We start from the raw sequence: 21,334 nt of genomic DNA, 5'->3' as shown, positions 1-21,334 counted from the left end.
CCGTCATTTGTGATTTGAAAGCCTTGATGAGTGTTTCATAAGAAGTGAAGAAAAAAGAGTTAGAAAGTCTAAAAAGTGTGTAAAAAAAAAGTGTGCATCATCCATAAGTATCTAAATGGTTTTATTGGTCAGCATTTACTACAAATAAGTGGTTTCAAAAAGTGAAAAAAGATGAAATCTACAATAATGGTAACCGAAAATGGGTATGCAGGCAAGAGAATAAGGCGTGTACCGTTAGGAGAAGATGATTAGCAGAATATACCTAAAGCAGGAAATAAATTTGGAAAATCGCAAACAACACCGATGAATTACATCAAAGATATTCAGGCAAAGGTCAGGACGAATTGGAATTTTTTCCTGGTACTGGTTGAAAATGGCTAAATATAACCCCGTGGTGTTAGATATTAGCCTGCTGATGCTGGGGAAGCAAATATCAAAAAAATTTGCGTATGTACCCTAACAAATGGTATATAATTAATCATATACGTAGGCAGGATATATGAGTTCTGAGTGAGGAATCTGTTCAGGACAGGCAGGAAATCCAACAAATTAGAGACGAGGAATGAGCAAAAATAAATTACGTCAAAGGCAGTGAACAAAAATTAAACGAGCAGGCAGGGAAACGGTTGGCAAAAGAAAAAAAAACGCGAATTCTGTACTGATTTTGTGAAGGTCAACATGATGAACCAATTTTTGAAAAAAGTGCCTCTAAAATGGAGCAGGAAAAATGCGTAAGGTACAAAAACTTAGAAATAAAAATGTTTTTTCTGGTATATATTAAGATATAATTATTTTCTAACAGTTATTACGTATAAAAAAAATCCTCCACTTTATGTTTATATATACATACCTACATTCGTTATTGCGTCGTTAAAATTTTACTTTATCTTGCTAACACAATCATTTTCTTAGACATGTTTTCTACTTAAACTAATGAGAGTTATGGTCGTAAACGTGTCGTAGGCAAGTGAAATAGCGTCGTATATATTTTTTGTATGTTTCGTAAGAACTGCGCCTTATTTGTAAAATTTTCCATCCAGTTTTTTCTGTATAACAAAATTTACCATACATACATAAAAATAATACACATCAAAAGTATCTATACCTGTGCAACTCGAAAATTCTCTACCTCGTAAACGGTAAACTTATATGTTTCACGATTTAAAAGTTAGAGCAAGACAGCATGCTACATATTTAGGGTGCGCCATTTATTCGCGAAAAAAAATTATCTATACATGTAAAATTTTCTATATACGAAATTATGTTAGTAGGTACGTCACCAACATGTCCAAATATGAATCATCAGTAGCTCGGCGAAATTTCTAGAAGATCTACTTCTTGCTCTTCAGCCATTACACTTTGCTAAAAGACACGAAAAAAATACATAAAAAATGATTTGGAGCCTTCAAATGGAAAAATGCATAAAAAATCGTTGAAATTTTGCAGGCTCAAAAATTATTTTTTTGGGTATGCTTAGTGGAACTTTTTTTCCTGAGCCCAAATCCTATCGAAAAATCGATGACGCGATATCGGATAATAAATCGACACAGTCTAATGTACATACATAGAGGCGGAAGTGAAAGTTGCATAGATACAAAAGTGCATTCATACTCTATAGCCATTTCACTCTTTCATGGAAAATTTTTAAATGCAGCTGCGCCGAATTGCATTTTTTTCTATACCAACTCCCTTAAATTTATCACTTAACGATTTCGAGATACACATTTTGCAGTAGCAGCGAAAATTTCAAGTAGATACAGAAAATATATACATACATAATTACACTATAGCCATTTCGCTCTGTGTTAAGCCAACTTTTAGATGCAGCTCTGGCACCGTCGCGTATTTTAGCTTAATACATATCTGCAATTTTTGTTTTTTTTTTTTTTACCCGTATATCACATGTATGTATATTGAGTAGGGGAAGTGAAAATTAATAGATACAAAAACGCATTCATACACTTTAAGCTGCAGACATTGGTGCTTTATCGGTAACCGTATCGGTAACCGTATCGGTAACCTTATAACAGCTGATTCGACCAGCCTTATGGGAATCAATGCAATCGATTATTGGTGCCGCTAAGGTCGTAACCGTATCGTATCCAACCAATTGGTTTTTGGTTTACCGTCGTAACGATAAACAGCTGATTACGTTAGGGATGCGATACGACATACGGCACCAATGACTCCCGCTTTAGACATTTTGCTCTCTCCTACGGAAATTTTTTTAAAGGCAGTTACCCAAATACATTTTTTTTGTATACCTACATTTTTTTTATCGCTCTTCAATGAAATTTCAAGATACATATTCTGCGGCATATGTAGGTGTAAATTTAAGACATAAGCATATGTATTACATATGTATATGATTTCAGATACCGAAAAATTTCATCTGCATACTGCATCTTTTCACTCTTTTTTAATTTAGCATTTTAGATGCAGTTGCGTCGTATTGCACATTTTTTCTGTATACCTACCTGTGAAATTTTTAAACGAACTTTCTAGATTTAGCGGAAGCGATTTTTTTTTTTTTTTTCAAAACTCTTCCAAGTGAAATTTTATTGCGATGCGTTTTTTTCTCCGCATTATAGCAAGAAAATTTGGATATACGTTTTTCCCGTCGACAAATAATGTCAACAATACTTCACAACGAACGTTACGCTTTGAAAATGGTATACAACTGTAGTATTTTTCGTCGAATAATCAACTTCATAAATTATCAAGCAATATTCCAACGAAAGTATTATACTCTACGAAAACTTCAAAAATTTTTAATTGACATGTTTTTCCCTATGAGACTGCAAATCATCTTTCATTTATGAGTACTTGTGCTTCGCCGTTCTACAATTAGTGATATCTGTGAGAAAGAAAAATACTACAATTTCGAATTTTCAACATCAACATCAAACCATAACTTCGAAACGCTAAAAAGAAAGATTTTAGTTTGATAAAAATTTTTTTTCCTGATTTTTTCTAAATTTTTGGTACAGTTTCTGGAAAACACTGGACTTTGCAGACCTTTTCTCCATGGAGCTTCAAAGGATTATCTTACTTCGCAGCAAAATGCATTACTCTACATCATTTCAACAGTGTTGGTTTTTTACGAGAGCAGCTAGGTTTTCGCTAACTTTTTCGAGTAAATTAAGTATATTTCAGATAATGGACAACAAAAGAGATCTCATCTGCGAAGAGCTGCAACAACTTTAGTAGACTTTTTTTCCTCGCCAATACTCTCAAGAATTTTGTTTCAGTTTTTTACAAAACAGAAAATTTGTTTAATTTTTGTATTTAAACTAGGCATACTTTCTAGCATTTGTATATATATTCAAAATTCTAAAATGGAGAGGATTTTATCTACGAAAACCTGGATATTTTTTTCAGCAGTAGGCTCTAGCAGCTCTTATATACAGCAGCTCTTATATACACAGTTACAAAGACATCTCATTCTAGGCGTATTTCAGAAATTTAATTTCACTGAAGCCGCAAAAATTCATACATTATCTTTCAGTAAAGCTACAACAAATGGGATTCAATCTACCAAAGAATGCAACAATTTTTGTAGAAATTTTTTAATCGCCAAATTGTTTAGGCCACGACAATGGGAATCACTCGTGGAAAACTTGTGCATTCGTTTATGCTTTTGAAAGCTTTGTATCACGCAAACAATTTCCTACACAAAAGGCTAAAATAATTTAAGTAGACGTTTTTTCTCACCATGTTTTGCTATAAATCATGCATCATCTTTCCTATATTCTACGACGAAGGGAATCACTCGTCTAAATTTTTTAAGCTAATCACATTTTCATGTTATTCTATGCCCTGATACTAAAACAATTTTTCAAAACTAATTTCAAAATAACATTATAGCTTGGAAGAGATCAAAAAATATTGTCGATATATTTTCCATTGTTAGAATTTTTTGATTTTGTTATATGTATGTATGTACATATATCTTTAAGCAGACTGAACAAATCTTCGTCGATATTCTCACTCCGTCCGTCTTTTTAATTTAACGTTTCTCTATAAGAAATCATATAACTGCATTGTAATCCACTTAAAATACTTTTGTTATTTCGAAGTTTCCTTGAAATTTTCACTTATCAACGAAGCCTTCGTTTGTTGTTAAGCTCTCTCTACGGTTTCGCTGGCTTTTATGATCAAAACTACTGCGCATGTGAAGCTTTATTTCCTTTTTACCTTCTTTATCCAAGAACGGTGCCCCAGAATAAATTTTTTTTATATCGTCCCTGAACACTACGCCATCTTCTCTAGCTACTGTTTAAGTTGAAAATGTATATTAATTTCCCAAATTAAAAATAATATAGTTTTATTATTTAGGTAAACGCAGTATATCTTAAGTCTGTTTGAAGTTGTTTAGCGTTAATCCACGTTTAATTTGAACTCACTTCATTATCAAATAAAAAAAAAATCATAAATACATATCGTAAGAGCAAAACTGTAATGTATAAAAACAGCACCTTTTACATATTTACGGCGTTTTTAAAAATCGTTTTTTTGTTTTTCAACTAATATACACAAAAAACATACATAGTTCTAAAATAATATTCTTAAATAACCTTACTAGTTATAGCAAGCATATATAAATTAAGTTTAAAAACATCAAATCTCCTATATATATCGTAACCATATATTTCTTTCTTTGAACTTTATAGTTTACTCGTCGTCGTATGCAATTTTGTCTCGATTTACTTCTACTACATACCTATCTACCAAAAAAAAAAAATCCAACCATATGTAATGTAGATAACTAAATGTTATTTGCAGTTTGCTGGTATAAATCTGAAACTGGGTATATTAGACAGAACATGTACAAATTGATGGTAGGCCGCAGTGATCGTATAAAAAACCGAAGACAATAGCAATACCGAAACCGATAGCTATTCTTCCTCTACTACGCGCCATTGTAAACTCCTCTTACATTTGCCAAACAAAGAAAACTATACATATGTAAACCCCTGTCAGCGATGGTATATAGCAGAATTCCGATTGGTATGTGAGATGATGCAGTGAAAATTTGGTATAATTATTATACTACGTTTTTTGATTATGAAATAGCATAACATATCTACTACATTACAAACCCGAAAAAAAGCGCAAAACTGAAAAAATGAATGAAGAAAAAAAAAATAATAACAGTTAAAGCGTATAATTTTATATAATTTAAATAGGGTTTGAATAGATCACACAAAAAAATCTTACGCAGTATGTTAATAGCTGTAAAATTACATACCTAAATTAAAACCACAACCTTATTACGAAATATTTTATAAATTTTCCAACTGAATTATGTTACTTTAAAAACTACGTTTTATTTACTAACAACATGTTTTTGAAAACAAAAACAAACGTATATAACCCAATTAAAAAAAAAAAATTAAAAAAAGATTGAATAAATAACGCCTAAGCTACAAATAAATTACAAATCTTCCCCCAATTCGTCTAGTCTCTTTAATTATTATATAATCTTTATAGCGTTCACGTCGAACACAAAAGTGAGTACCTAAAAATGATAAATATACTTACATTAATGCATAATATTTATATTTAAAAAATACTTACATTAATTAAACTAAAAGGGGCATATAAACAAATTTTAACAGCTAAAAGTAGAAATAACAGGAGCCAACTGCGTCGTTAACTGGTAATGTGAACACAAACAATACTTCAGCAAATTCAAATATAAACAAAACAACTTTTCATTAAAAATAAAAATCTACTAACATAGGAAATAGGATAAACAAACTGAAAACTGCGACGCAACATGTGAAAACGACTCCTAATTTAAAACTTTTAACTATAATCTGCGTACCCAATAAGAAATATAAACTGCGAGGCACCACTTAAAAATCTTCAACTATAGCTTGAAAAAAAAATTTTTTTAAATAAGACTCCGTACCCAATATTAAACAAAATCCTTAGAAATATATTGCAGCATTGTTGTAAAACGATTTCGCTCTTCCTGTTACGATACAAGTGTTAATTTTTGAACAAAGTGTTAGTTTTCCTTCGTTTTTGAAATCAAGTAGAAGCAAAAAAAAAAAAAAACAACTAAAAACTTCCGCATTTGTTCCAAATAATTTAATTGTAATTTTTTCGTAAAAATCCCAGTAGCCTAAAGCTTCGACTTTTTAACCAAATCTGTATCACTTCTTCAAAACTCATTTCACATAAAACACTTTTGCGGTAGTAATTCGCATTACATAATTTCATAATCTAATTTTGTCGAGAAAACACACAGTAGAGACAAGAAACAACACAGAACTAATACAATATAAATAGCCTAGACGAGAAAACACCACTCATACAAGAGACAATCTAGAGAATATGTAATACTGACAGACACATCAGAAGGAATACTACTAACTAGTTCGAACAACTCATTAAAACACAATACAAAACACATAGGCAGAAGAGACGAACGAACAGACAGCGAACAATTTAGAAGGATAAAGCCAGACGAGATAAAATATGACGAACAAAACATAGACAAAAGATAGTTCTGAATAGGAACGAACAATTTAGAAGGATAAAGTCAAACGATATAAAATACGACGAACAAAACGTAGACAAAAGCTAATTTTAGAATATATAATTCATATCAGAGAACACTCAAATGTGTAGAAGAATTATATATGCAACAGAAGGCAATTGGGAAAAACTTTACAACAACTAAGGCATGGCGTAGCTGAATGCGCTTGTAACCATTTCAACTATCGTAGGAGTGCGGGTTCGAATCCCACCCCCGGGAGAAAAAGCTTTGAAGAGGTTTACAAGGTATAATCGAAACAGCTGTCGCTTTGTCCGTCCTGATGTCATGTTGTTTAAATTTTTCCCAAATTATTAAATAAATTATAAAATTAAAAATTGCTAGAAATAAATGTTTTCATACATTTAAAAGCAATACGAGCAATTCCCGATTAACTCATACAAACTCAAAATAACACCAAGGCGTGTACACACCATTCTGACAAGAAACAAAAAAAAAAAAAAAACCTGATACAAACAAAAAACTTCAGGTGGGACTACAAAGATGCAACGATTCAGATAATACCACTACATTCAACGAGTAATTCGTACAGAAAACAATACGCACAAGAAACAATCAGGATAATACAGCAACAATGTGGAGAGAACAAAGTAAAAGATAACATCTAAGGAGAATAACACAGATAATAGAATATAAAAACATTTTCGCAAGAAATGAAACTCTTAAGACGACCTTTGGAAGAGCCAAAGCAAATCACGTTACTTGAATGCTGGAATATATTCGATCGACAAGGAAAAAATGTTTTTAATCATAAACAGACCATCGCAAAATGACTAAATGTCTAATTGACTGTCCCAGTAGGCCAATTTAAGACATAAAAGCATGTATACAATAATAGAAACGTAAACATCAAAGGCCATAGTTTAATGCGAGAGGTAAATTGAGTTGAAAAATGGTTGTCGATATATGTATATATGCTATAAATGCGGAAAGCGTATGAAATAAAGAGCTTTGAAGTGAAATTTCTCTTAAATCCCACGAATGTAACGAAATTTAATACGGCGTGCATATGTATATGGTATAAAATAAAAAATTGTTTATACATATAAAACTTAAGTACGGCTAATAGGTCTAGAAATACAGAATTCTACTTAAGGAAATGGTATAACTTTGAAGAATCTATGATAGTGAGGTGTGTGAGTGGTTGAGAATCGTTTAACAGCGATGATTATCACAATTTATTGCTGCCTTTTTTCTACTACAGCGTTGTATTAACTTTGAGAGATATTTAAGGTCTGTTGAAATGCATTACTCCATAAATTCTCTAATAAACTGATATTAAAATAATTTTGATCTTCGAAAATTAAACTAACTTAATTCCAACTTTTGTCTGAAGACTATGAATTTTCAATTTTTTAATACTAATACAAAATTTCTCTAAAAATATCTTTACTCAAATTTTAAAAATGTAACTTGTATGATTTCTTAGCAAATATTCCGACGGCCACAAGGGAAACAGGCTATATCAAAATTCTGAAAGTTAAAAGCGCAAATTAAAAATTTGATGTAGATCATTTAAAAAAATAAGAAACAACTTGAATATGCATATTTGAAACTTTATTTATTAGCATAATTATTCGAAAATATTTTCGATAACCACATAGGAGCCACAAGGGAAACAGGCTAAATGAATAGGAAAAAAAGAATATTTCTTCGAAAACATGTCCGAAACCCTTAAAGAGCCACAAAGGGAACAGGCTTAATGAATAGAGCAAAAAAACACTTGAAATTCAAGTTAAATAAAATAAATTTTCGTATATTTCTTCGAAAACAATTTCCAAAAGCATTAGAGCCACAAGGGAAACAGGCTGAACGAATAGAAAAATAAAATGTTTTTTCGAAAACATGCTCGAAAGCCATATAGGGCCACAAGGAAACAGGCTTAGTGAACAGCAACAAAAACACTTGAAATTCAAGCTAAACATATAAAATACATTTTCGTATATTTCTTCGAAAACAATTTCGAAAAGCAATAGAGCCACAAGGGAAGCAGGCTGAACGAATATAAAAATAGAATGTTTTTTCAAAAACATGCTCGAAAGCCATATAGGGCCACAAGGGAAACAGGCTTAATGAACAGAGCAACAAAAACACTTGAAATTCAAGTTAAACATATAAAATAAATTTTCGTATATTTCTTCGAAAACAATTTCGAAAAGCAATAGAGCCATAAAGAAACAGGCTGAACGAATAGAAAAATAAAATGTTTTTTCGAAAACATGCACGAAAGCCATATAGGGCCACAAGGGATACAGGCTTAATGAACAGAGCAACAAAAACACTTGAAATTCAAGTTAAACAAATCAAATAATTTTTCGTATATTTCTTCGAAAACAATTTCGGCAATAGAGCCACAAGGAAAACAGGCTGAACTAATGGAAAAATAAAATATTTTTTCGAAAACATGCTCGAAAGCCATATAGGACCACAAGGGAAACAGGCTTAATGAACAGAGCAACAAAAACACTTGAAATTCAAGTTACATAAAATAAATTTTCGTACATTTCTTCGAAAATAATTTCGAAAAGCTTTAGAGCCACAAGGGAAACAGGCTGAGCGAATAGAAAAATAGATTGTTTTTTCGAAAACATGCTCGAAAGCCATATAGGGCCACAAGGGAAACAGGCTTAATGAACAGAGCAACAAAAACACTTGAAATTCAAGTTAAACAAATAAAATAAATGTTCAAGTATTTCTTCGAGAACAATTTCGAAAAGCAATGGAGCCACAAGGGAAACAGGCTGAACGAATGTAAAAATAAAATATTTTTTGAAGACATGCTCGAAAGCCACATGGGCCATAAGGGAAACAGGCTTAATGAACAGAGCAACAAAACACTTGAAATTCAAGTTACATAAACAGACCAATTCTAAATATTCTCGCTGAATTTTGTTCTCGCGGATTTTTTTATTCCCGCGGAAAAATTCCTCCAATTCTGTTCTCCTAGGGAGAACAATAATTGGGGTATAGAAATTTCGAATTTTCGAAGTCAGCTGTTTTGTCAATTGAAATTTCGTTGCACATTTCTTATTTTGTTTAAAAAATTTAAAAGTTTAATTATTGTTGCAAATTTGTTGGAAATTAAGAAATAAAATATAAACATTGCACAGTATTTATTGCATTTCATGTGGTATTCACTGAAATGAGTAATGAATTGGTGCCACAGCAACATCAACAGCGGAACATAAGAAGAAGACGGCCGCATAACACAAATCTGCCGGAGTTGCCTGCTTTCATTCAGCAAAGCAATTTTCTGGCGGCCAAGTTGAGTTGAATTCGTCCTTCATCATATGGCAAAATCTATTTAAGCCTTATTAAAGAATCCTTGCGCAATTTCTGGATGGCTGCATCAAATTTGTATACCAGGAGCTCTACCGTTGCTTATGTTATACTTTTCGACTTAAAATACAGAATATTGTGGTTGTAGTTGTTGTTGTATTAACAGTGAGAATATTGTGGTAGAATATAAATACATCTTTTAGCACAAATTTGTACAAATAAGTGTTCTTTCTTAAAATAACCAATTTCCTTTAACAATTTTGATGCATTCCCTTTAATTTAACAAGTGAAAAAACTCCTATGAAATGGCAGAGAAATCTCCCTCTCCCTCACATTCATAATACCTACTTTTCTCCCATAACCGGTTTCCGCTTTTTCGAACATTGTTCAGAATAGGAGGAAAGGGAGAAGTGAAAAAACTCACAAGGAATTTTTATTTAGAATACGAGGAATGGGAGAAGGGAGAAAACTCGCACGGAATTTTCGTTTAGAATTGGGCTGAAAATAAATGTTCGTATATTTCTTCGAAAACAATTTCGAAAAGCTATAGAGCCACAAGGGAAATAGGCTGAACGAATGGAAAAATAAAATGTTTTTTCCAAAACATGCTCGAAAGCCATATAGGGCCACAAGGGAAACAGGCTTAATGAACAGAGCAACAAAAACATTTGAAATTCAAGTTACATAAAATAAATTTTCGTATATTTCTTCGAAAACAATTTCGAAAAGCAATAAAGCCACAAGGGAAACAGGCTGAACGAATGTAAAAATAAAATATTTTTTCGAAGACATGCTCGAAAGCCATATGGGCCATAAGGGAAACAGGCTTAATGAATAGAGCAACAAAAACACTTGAATTTCAAGTTACATAAAATAAATTTTCGTATATTTCTTCGAAAACAATTTCGAAAAGCAATAGAGCCACAAGGAAAACAGGCTGAACGAATAGAAAAATAAAATGTTTTTTCCTAAACATGCTCGAAAGCCATATAGGGCCACAAAGGAAACAGGCTTAATGAACAGAGCATCAAAAACACTTGAAATTCAAGTTACATAAAATAAATTTTAGTATATTTCTTCTAAAACAATTTCGAAAAGCAAGCGAGTCACAAGGGAAACAGGCTGAACGAATAGAAAAATAAAATTTTTTTCGAAAACATGCTCGAAAGCCATATAGGGCCACAAGGAAACAGGCTTAATGAACAGAGCACCAAAAACACTTAAAATTCAAGTTACATAAAATTAATTTTCGTATATTTCTCCAAAAATAATTTCGAAAAGCATTACAGCCACAAGGGAAACAGGCTTAACGACTAGAAAAATAAATTTTTTTTCGAAAACATGCTCGAAAGCCATTTAGGGCCACAAGGGAAATGGGCTCAATGAACAGAGCAACAAAAACACTTGAAATTCAAGTTACATAAAATAAATTTTCGTATATTTCTTCGAAAACAAATTCGAAAAGCAATAGAGGCACAAGTGAAAAAGGCTGAAGGAATGCAAAAATAAAATATTTTTTCGAAGACATGCTCGAAAGCCATATGGGCTTTAAGGGAAACAGGCTTAATGAAAATAGCAACAAAAACACTTGAAATTCAAGTTACACAAAATAAATTATCCTACATTTCTTCGAAAACAATTTCGAAAAGCCTTAGAGCCACAAGGGAAACAGGCTGAACGAATAGAAAAATAAAATGTTTTTTCGAAAACATGCCCGAAAGCCATATAGGGCCACAAGGGAAACAGGCTTAATGAACAGAGCAACAAAAACACTTGAAATTCAAGTTAAACAAAAAAAATAAATTTTCGTATATTTCTTCGAAAACAATTTCGAAAAGCAATAGAGCCACAAGGGAAACAGGCTGAACGAATGTAAAAATAAAATATTTTTTCGAAGACATGCTCGAAAGCCATATGGGCCATAAGGGAAACAGGCTTAATGAACAGAGCAACAAAACACTTGAAATTCAAGTTACATAAAATAAATTTTCGTATATTTCTTCGAAAACAATTTCGAAAAGCAATAGAGCCACAAGGGAAATAGGCTGAACGAATAGAAAAATTGAATTTTTTTTTCGAAATCATGCTCGAAAGCCATATAGGGCCACAAGGAACAGGCTTAATGAACAGAGCACCAAAAACACTTAAAATTTAAGTTACATAAAATAGATTTTCGTATATTTCTTCGAAAATAATTTCGAAAAGCATTAGAGCCACAAGGGAAACAGGCTGAACGAATAGAAAAATAAAAAATATTTTTTCGAAAACATGCTCGAAAGCCATATAGGACCACAAGGAAAACAGGCTTAATGAACAGAGCAACAAAAACACTTGAAATTCAAGTTAAACATATAAAATAAATTTTCGTATATTTCTTCGAAAACAGTTCGAAAAGCATTAGGGCCACAAGGGAAACAGGCTGAACGAATGTAAAAATAAAATTTTTTTTCGAAGACATGCTCGAAAGCCATATGGGCCATAAGGGAAACAGGCTTAATGAACAGAGCAACAAAAACACTTGAAATTCAAGTTACATAAAAAAAATTTCGTATATTTCTTCGAAAACAATTTCGAAAAGCAATGGAGCCACTAGGGAAATAGGCTGAGCGAATAGAAAAATAAAAAATATTTTTTCGAAAACATGCTCGAAAGCCATATAGGACCACAAGGAAAACAGGCGTAATGAACAGAGCAACAAAAACACTTGAAATTCAAGTTAAATATATAAAATAAATTTTCGTATATTTCTTCGAAAACAGTTCGAAAAGCATTAGAGCCACAAGGGAAACAGGCTGAACGAATAGAAAAATAAAATTTTTTTTCGAAGACATGCTCGAAAGCCATATGGGCCATAAGGGAAACAGGCTTAATGAACAGAGCAACAAAAACACTTGAAATTCAAGTTACATAAAATAAATTTTCGTATATTTCTTCGAAAACAATTTCGAAAAGCAATAGAGCCACAAGGGAAACAGGCTGAACGAATAGAAAAATAAAATATTTTTTCGAAGACATGCTCGAAAGCCATATGAGCCATAAGGGAAACAGGCTTAATGAACAGAGCAACAAAAACACTTGAAATTCAAGTTACATAAAATAAATTTTCGTATATTTCTTCGAAAACAATTTGGAAAAGCAATAGAGCCACAAGGGAAACAGGCTGAACGAATGTAAAAATAAAATATTTTTTCGAAGACATGCTCGAAAGCCACATGGGCCATAAGGGAAACAGGCTTAATGTACAGAGCAACAAAAACACTTGAAATTCAAGTTACATAAAATAAATTTTTGTATATTTCTTCGAAAACAATTTCGAAAAGCAATAGAGCCACAAGGGAAACAGGCTGAACGAATAGAAAAATAAAATGTTTTTTTCGAAAACATGCTCGAAAACCATATAGGCCACAAGGAAACAGGCTTAATGAACAGCAACAAAAACACTTGAAATTCAAGTTAAACACATAAAATAAATTTTCGCATATTTCTTCGAAAATAATTTTGAAAAGCATTAGAGCCACAAGGGAAACAGGCTGAACGGCTAGAAAAATAAAATGTTTTTTCGAAAACATGCTCGAAAGCCATTTAGGGCCACAAGGGAAACGGGCTTAATGAATAGAGCAACAAAAACACTTGAAATTCAAGTTAAACACATAAAATATATTTTCGTATATTTCTTCGAAAACAATTTCGAAAAGCAATAAAGCCACAAGGGAAACAGGCTGAACGAATAGAAAAATAAAATTTTTTTTCGAAAACATGCTTGAAAGCCATATAGGGCCACAAAGGAAACAGGCTTAATGAACAGAGTAACAAAAACACTTGAAATTCAAGTTAAACATATAAAATAAATTTTCGTATATTTCTTCGAAAACAATTTCGAAAAGCAATAGAGCTACAAGGGAAACAGGCTGAAGGAATAGAAAAATAAAATATTTTTTCGAAGACATGCTCGAAAGCCATATGGGCCAGAAGGGAAACAGGCTTAATGAACAGAGCAGCAAAAACACTTGAAATTCAAGTTACATAAAATAAATTTTCGTATATTTCTTCGAAAACAATTTCGAAAAGCAATAGAGCCACAAGGGAAACAGGCTGAACGAATAGAAAAATAAAATATTTTTTCGAAGACATGCTCGAAAGCCATATGAGCCATAAGGGAAACAGGCTTAATGAACAGAGCAACAAAAACACTTGAAATTCAAGTTACATAAAATAAATTTTCGTATATTTCTTCGAAAACAATTTCGAAAAGCAATAAAGCCACAAGGGAAACAGGCTGAACGAATGTAAAAATAAAATATTTTTTCGAAGACATGCTCGAAAGCCATATGAGCCATAAGGGAACCCGGCTTAATGAACAGAGTAACAAAAACACTTGAAATTCAAGTTACATAAAATAAATTTTCGTATATTTCTTCGAAAACAATTTCGAAAAGCAATAAAGCCACAAAGGAAGCAGGCTGAACGAATAGAAAAATAAATTTTTTTTTCGAAAACATGCTCGAAACCCATAGAGGCCACAAGGAAACAGGCTTAATGAACAGCACCAAAAACACTTGAAATTCAAGTTAAACACATAAAATAAATTTTCGCATATTTCTTCAAAAATAATTTCGAAAAGCATTAGAGTCGCAAGGGAAACAGGCTGAACGACTAGAAAAATAAAATTTTTTTCGAAAACATGTTCGAAAGCCATTTAGGGCCACAAGGGAAACGGGCTTAATGAACAGAGCAACAAAAACACTTGAAATTCAAGTTACATAAAATAAATTTTAGTACATTTCTTCGAAAACAATTTCGAAAAGCAATAGAGCCACAAGGAAAACAGGCTAAATGAAAAGAGAAAAGAAAACATTTCTTCGAAAACCACATAGAGCCACAAGAAAAATATTCTTCGGAAAAATGTCCGAACCCATAAAGAGCCACAAGGGAAACAGGCTGCACGAATAGAGAAAAATAAAATGTTTCTTCGAAAAAATGCTCGGAATGTATATAGGGCCACAAGGAAAGCAGGCTAAATGAACAGGAAAAAAAAACACTTTTGAAATTCAAATTAAGCAAACTATATAAATTTCGTATATTTCTTCGAAAACAAATTCGGAAAGCTGATAGAGCCACAAGGGAAACAGGCTAAATAACGAGTGAAAAAACCACATACAATAAGAAAAACTAGAAAATCTTGCCAACATAACTAGAGTTACATATGTATATATCTTTGATGAAATGTAGATCGAGCCGTACATTTTTTTAATTTATGTTTTTAAATTTTGATTTTAAAGTTAACATTCTCAAAATAAAATTTTGGACTGTTTATTAATTTAAAGATTTTATGGAAGCAACGGATTAATATATCTGTAAAAATTTTAGCTTAAAAAATCATATTTAACTTTCAAGTAATTTAATAATTTTTTACTTGCAAACAAATTTATGATAAGGTTCAGCAGGAAAAGTGCCGATCTTACTACACTTCATCAACGATATGTAAATTTTGAATACTTAAATTAATTTTACAAAGTAATGTTTAACTTAACGGTAAACTTATTTCAAAAACATAATATTTCAATCTTCAAACTGAAATTCTTACTAATCTAAATTTTTATCTGAATAAAGATAAACTTTTGAAATACTTAATAATTGCTTTGAAAATAGAAATTCTTTAAAAATATCTGAAACTAGATTTAGCAAAAAAAATTAACAAATTCCTTCTATTCACTAAAAAAAAAGCCACAAGGGAAACAGGCTAAATCCAAACTCTAAACGTATAAATAAATAACTATAAAAAAAGGTTCGTAAACAAATATCAAATTTTATATTTCACAAAATAAATCTGAATTTTTTTCGAAATTTCCAAAAAAAATTTCAATTTTAAAATTAATAATTCGAAAAAGGAAGGTTCCAAAATAATTCAATTCGCAAAGAATATCTTAACATATATGTATGTCACTGAAAGAGCCAAAAGGGAATCAGGCTAAATCCTCCAATTTCAAAACCACACCTTCAATATACATAATTTTGAATCGTATAAAAAAGTGTTAACTGTATTACATTCCATAAAAACTACTTTAAGAAGACTTAAGCTTCAATCACATAATCACATAACATTTTCATAAATTTCACTCAGGAAGTTTCACTTCAAATATATATCGATTTCATTATAAAAGCCACAAGGGAAACAGGCTAAATACAGGTTTTAATTAAAATAAAATAAATGTAAGGCGCGATAACCTCCGAAGAGATCTAAGGCCGAGCTTCTCTTCCAATTTGCGTCGTGCTCCTCTTGATTTTCCCTACAAATTGGCCGGACGGGACCTACATGTTTTATGCCGACTCCGAACGGCATCTGCAAAGCAGATGAGTTTTCACTGAGAGCTTTTCATGGCAGAAATACAACCGGAGTGCTTGCCAAACACTGCCGAGGGGTTTTAATTATTCACATTAAATTTGCATTAAAAAGAAGCTTGAAAATTTTTTACTTCGAAAATCGTTTCTCAACTCTCCTCGCATATATTGATTCGCTTTGATAATCTCAGCCCAATGTTGTGCAAAACCACCAAATATCAATTTTTTGCAGATTTTTTAATAGTACATTAAGTTAAAAAGTAAATTTTTTTATTTGTGATAAGCACACAATTGGAGCGACTATCCAAAGATAATAGAAACAAAAACTCGAACGACTTTCTTCACGATTTTTAAGAAATTGTATTTTATGAAAAACAATTTGGGAACAAACCTTATACTTAAATACTGCGGTTAAATACAAAAATAATTGAATAATAAATAAAAATGCATTGTACTAAACGATAAATTATTTAAATCAAACTTTTGGAAGCATTCGGATACTGTATTGAACAGCCAAATAAATAATATATAAAAAAACAAGGTTAAAAAAAGGCCAATCGAAACAAATATAAATACGTTTTAATAAGTAATGAAATTTTTAAAGGAATATAAAAAAATGATGACCATTCGTTGCCTTTCACTGAAATACTTTGAAAACCTGCAAAAATAGTTTACAATGAAAGTTTGAAATCAAAGTAAATTATACATAAATTTGAAAAGAGTTCCCCAGTAAATAAAACTCGGATCAGGAATATGAATATCCTAAAGCCAGTGATCCCAATCATGCCCAAACTATTTCATAAAATATAAATTTCTTAAAAAACAATAAAATCATTGAGCAATAAAACAGCTGAAGTCATTAATGGCTCCTCAAAAGACTTAATATTGGTGTTCAAATAATTATCCTAAAAAACCACGATAAGCGTCGAACCCTGAGAGTAGACCCTATAAATTAAACGTCGAATTATGTCAATTAGCTGAGTTGGATAAAACTAGAAAACTCTAAGTAATATGAAAAGCGTAAATAGTTAGCTTAAAGTAAAATTGAAAGAGTTGAGGTGTTCAAATAAATATCCTAAAAAACCACGATAAGCGTCGAACCCTGAGAGTGGACCCTATAAATTAAACGTCGAATTATGTTAATTAGCTTAGTTATATAAAACCAGAAAACTATAAGTAATATGAAAAGCGTAAATAGTTAGCTTAAAGTAAAATTGAAAGAGTTGAGGTGTTCAAATAAATATCCTAAAAAAACACGAAAAGCGTCGAACCCTGAGAGTGGACCCTATAAATTAAACGTCGAATTATGTTAATTAGCTTAGTTAGATAAAACCAGAAAACTATAAGTAATATGAAAAGCGTAAATAGTTACCTTAAAGTAAAATTGAAAGAGTTGAGGTGTTCAAATAAATATCCTAAAAAACCACGATAAGCGTCGAACCCTGAGAGTGGACCCTATAAATTAAACGTCGAATTATGTTAATTAGCTTAGTTATATAAAACCAGAAAACTATAAGTAATATGAAAAGCGTAAATAGTTAGCTTAAAGTAAAATTGAAAGAGTTGAGGTGTTCAAATAAATATCCTAAAAAACCACGATAAGCGTCGAACCCTGAGAGTGGACCCTATAAATTAAACGTCGAATTATGTTAATTAGCTTAGTTATATAAAACCAGAAAACTATAAGTAATATGAAAAGCGTAAATAGTTAGCTTAAAGTAAAATTGAAAGAGTTGAGGTGTTCAAATAAATATCCTAAAAAACCACGATAAGCGTCGAACCCTGAGAGTGGACCCTATAAATTAATCATCGAATTATGTTAATTAGCTTAGTTAGATAAAATAAGAAAACTATAAGTAATATGAAAAGCGTAAATAGTTAACTTATATCCTAAAGCCAGTGATCCCAATCATGCCTAAACTATTTCATAAAATATAAATTTCTTAAAAAACATTAAAATCATTGAGCAATAAAACAGCTGAAGTCATTAATGACTCCTCAAAAGACTTAATATTGGTGTTCAAATAATTATCCTAAAAAACCACGATAAGCGTCGAACCCTGAGAGTGGACCCTATAAATTAAACGTCGAATTATGTTAATTAGCTGAGTTAGATAAAACTAGAAAACTCTAAGTAATATGAAAAGCGTAAATAGTTAGCTTAAAGTAAAATTGAAAGAGTTGAGGTGTTCAAATAAATATCCTAAAAAACCACAATAAGCGTCGAACCCTGAGAGTGGACCCTATAAATTAAACGTCGATTTATGTTAATTAACTTAGTTATATAAAACCAGAAAACTATAAGTAATATGAAAAGCGTAAATAGTTAGCTTAAAGTAAAATTGAAAGAGTTGAGGTGTTCAAATAAATATCCTAAAAAACCACGATAATCGTCGAACCCTGAGAGTGGACCCTATAAATTAAACGTCGAATTATGTTAATTAGCTTAGTTGGATATAACCAGAAAACTATAAGTAATATGAAAAGCGTAAATAGTTACCTTAAAGTAAAATTGAAAGAGTTGAGGTGTTCAAATAAATATCCTAAAAAACCACGATAAGCGTCGATCCCTGAATTAGCTTGTTTAGATAAAACCAGAAAACTATAAGTACTATGAAACGCGTAAATAGTTAGCTTAAAGTAAAATTTAAAGAGTTGAGGTGTTAAAATAAATATCCTAAAAACCACGATAAACGTCGAACCCTGAGAGTGGACCCTATAAATTAAACATCGAATTAGCTTAGTTAGATAAATACTGTTTTCACACAGAAACTTAATGATCTCATTTCACCTGCTAATGAAATCGTAAATTTTGTGCTTTCACACAGAAGTAACTGCTCGTGAGAGTGGACTCTATAAATTAAATGTCGAATTATGTTAATCAGCTGAGATAGATAAAACTTGAAAACTGCAACTAATATGACAAACGTAGATTTAAATTGAAAGAGTTGAGGTGTTGAAATCAATATCCTATAAAAAAACCATGAAAGCGACGAACCCTGTGTGTTGACCCTATAAATTAAACGTCGAATTATGTTAATTAGCTTAGATAAAACCAGAAAATTATAAGTAATATGAAAAGCGTAAATAGTTAGCTCAAAGTAAAATTCAAAGAGTTGAGGTGTTCAAATAAATGTGCTAAGAAACCACGATAAGCATCGAAACCTGATTGTATGAAGGATGAGACAGACAATCATGGCGGAACGATACAAGGTGGGAGCATGGTGACATACCTACAAACAAGAAAAATTCCATGTACTTGTAAATTTGATGGACAAATGTCAAAATCGGACTGCGCCGGTAGTTGATGTATCAAATCAAATAAAAAAGGTTATAATCAGCTGTTCGATGCGGCCACCTTGTATCGTTCCGCGATGCAGACAATGACATTTGCTTTGACAAATGACATTTTTAAGCACTGAACACACCAAAAACTAAGAAGCGGAAACGGAAGCGGAAAGCTGCCAACAGAGTTGAATTGTGCTTTGACTTCATTAGGCATTCGATTAGCTACTAATGAAATAATAATAGATTCGAATTTTGTAGGGAAGATTGAGCTCAATAAGCGACTTAATGTAGAAAATTGCCTTTATTATTCAATAAGCCGTCTGTGTGAAAACAGTAAAACCCAGAAAACTATAAGTACTATGAAACGCGTAAATAGTTAACTTAAAGTAAAATTGAAAGAGTTGAGGTGTTCAAATAATGATCCTAAAAAACCACGATAAGCGTCGAACCCTGAGAGTGGACCCTATAAATTAAACGTCGAATTATGTTAATTAGCTTAGTTATATAAAATCAGAAAACTATAAGTAATATGAAAAGCGTAAATAGTTAGCTCAAAGTAAAATTCAAAGAGTTGAGGTGTTCGAATAAGTATCCTAAAAAACCACGATAAGCGTCGAACCCTGAGAGTGGACCCTATAAATTAAACGTCGCATTCGATGGTAATTAGCTTAGATAAAACCAGAAAACTGTAAGTAATATGAAAAGCGTAAATAGTTAGCTTAAAGTAAAATTGAAAGAGTTGAGTTGTTCAAATGAATATCCTAAAAAACCACGATAAGCGTCGAACCCTGAGAGTGGACCCTATAAATTTGACTTCGAATTCGACGGTAATTAGCTTAGATAAAACCAGAAAACTATAAGTAATATGAAAAGCGTAAATAGTTAGCTTAAAGTAAAATTGAAAGAGTTGAGGTGTTCAAATAAATATCCTAAAAAACCACGATAAGCGTCGAACCCTGAGAGTGGACCCTATAAATTAAACGTCGAATTATGTTAATTAGCTTAGTTATATACCACCAGAAAACTATAAGTAATATGAAAAGCGTAAATAGTTAGCTGAAAGTAAAATTGAAAGAGTTGAGGTGTTGAAATAAATATCCTAAAAAACCACGATAAGCGTCTAACCCTGAGAGTGGACTCTATAAATTAAATGTCGAATTATGTTAATCAGCTGAGATAGATAAAACTTGAAAACTGCAACTAATATGACAAACGTAGATTTAAATTGAAAGAGTTGAGGTGTTGAAATCAATATCCTATAAAAAAACCATGAAAGCGACGAACCCTGTGTGTTGACCCTATAAATTAAACGTCGAATTATGTTAATTAGCTTAGATAAAACCAGAAAATTATAAGTAATATAAAAAGCGTAAATAGTTAGCTCAAAGTAAAATTCAAAGAGTTGAGGTGTTCAAATAAATGTGCTAAAAAACCACGATAAGCGTCGAAACCTGAGAGTGGACTCTATAAATTAAACGTCGAATTATGTTAATCAGCTGAGATAGATAAAACTTGAAAACTGCAACTAATATGACAAACGTAGATTTAAATTGAAAGAGTTGAGGTGTTGAAATCAATATTCTATAAAAAACCATGAAAGCGTCGAACCCTGTGTGTTGACCCTATAAATTAAACGTCGAATTATGTTAATTAGCTTAGTTAGATAAAACCAGAAAACTATAAGTAATATGAAAAGCGTAAATAGTTAGCTCAAAGTAAAATTCAAAGAGTTGAGGTGTTCAAATAAATATCCTAAGAACCACGATAAGCGTCGAACCCTGAGAGTGGACCCTATAAATGAAACGTCGAATTATGTTAATTAGCTTAGTTAGATAAAACCTGAAAACTATAAGTAATATG

At 31.5% G+C, this 21,334-nt stretch overlaps 1 long non-coding RNA gene across 1 annotated transcript; it reads left to right on the top strand.

Annotated features, from left to right (window-relative positions):
- On the top strand, positions 1-15,481 carry LOC137237988 (uncharacterized). The gene is made up of 3 exons (XR_010949077.1): positions 1-736; positions 4,674-10,357; positions 10,636-15,481. It is a non-coding gene; the product is annotated as an uncharacterized lncRNA (long non-coding RNA).
- The last annotated feature ends 5,853 nt before the right edge of the window (positions 15,482-21,334 follow it).

This window comes from Eurosta solidaginis, chromosome 1, assembly GCF_040869045.1.
Source record: "Eurosta solidaginis isolate ZX-2024a chromosome 1, ASM4086904v1, whole genome shotgun sequence".
Lineage (NCBI taxonomy): Eukaryota > Metazoa > Arthropoda > Insecta > Diptera > Tephritidae > Eurosta > Eurosta solidaginis.
This window is presented reverse-complemented; position numbering and strand designations above follow the sequence as displayed.